The following is a 701-nucleotide window of genomic DNA, read 5'->3' as shown; positions in this document are numbered from 1 at the left end:
TCCTCCATGAATGATTTCTGAGTGCAGATCCAGAGGTAACCCCTAAGCCAGGGGTGGTGAACACGCTGCTCTCGAGCCACATGCGGCTCCCAGCCAAAATGAATGTGGTTCTTTGCCTCTTATCATTCTTTTGTATACTGTAGCTTTTTTGCCAAGTTTGGATTTTGTTCTGCTGCTTCTGAGGAGGGACCTCTGAGGAGAGATCTCCGAGCATGTAGTTCCACCCCAGGCTGCGTCCTCCCGCCTCCCATCCCTGGGAAACAACTGCACAGGCCAGCGAGCAGGGAACCTGGGTGTTTACCTGTTGGGTCACATCTGGCCGTTAGTTCTTAATGTGGAGGACCCAGCACACCCTCACCATCACTGCAGGATTTTGACCCTCACTCACAATGGCAAAATGCAATATGTGTTCAATAGATTATTGTTAAAATTATATGCTTTTGTGTGAGTGTTTGTTTTGGCAGGTCACTGCGTGGTGTGGCTCTCTGACTCTCACAGTTTCAAATTTTGGCTCTTTGTGTCGAACTTGTTAGCCACCCTTGCCCTAAGCACTGCTGATATAACCCTAAAATATAAACAAACAAGAAATTTCTTGCACAATGGAATTACGTTGTATAAAATTTGACCTTATTAACACAGAGAATCACAGTTTTTATCTTGTTGAAACTGCTTCGTGGGGTTGGGGAGGGGCTGTGAGGTGG

The sequence above is a fragment of the Suncus etruscus genome, chromosome 18, assembly GCF_024139225.1.
Source record: "Suncus etruscus isolate mSunEtr1 chromosome 18, mSunEtr1.pri.cur, whole genome shotgun sequence".
Lineage (NCBI taxonomy): Eukaryota > Metazoa > Chordata > Mammalia > Eulipotyphla > Soricidae > Suncus > Suncus etruscus.
This window is presented reverse-complemented; position numbering follows the sequence as displayed.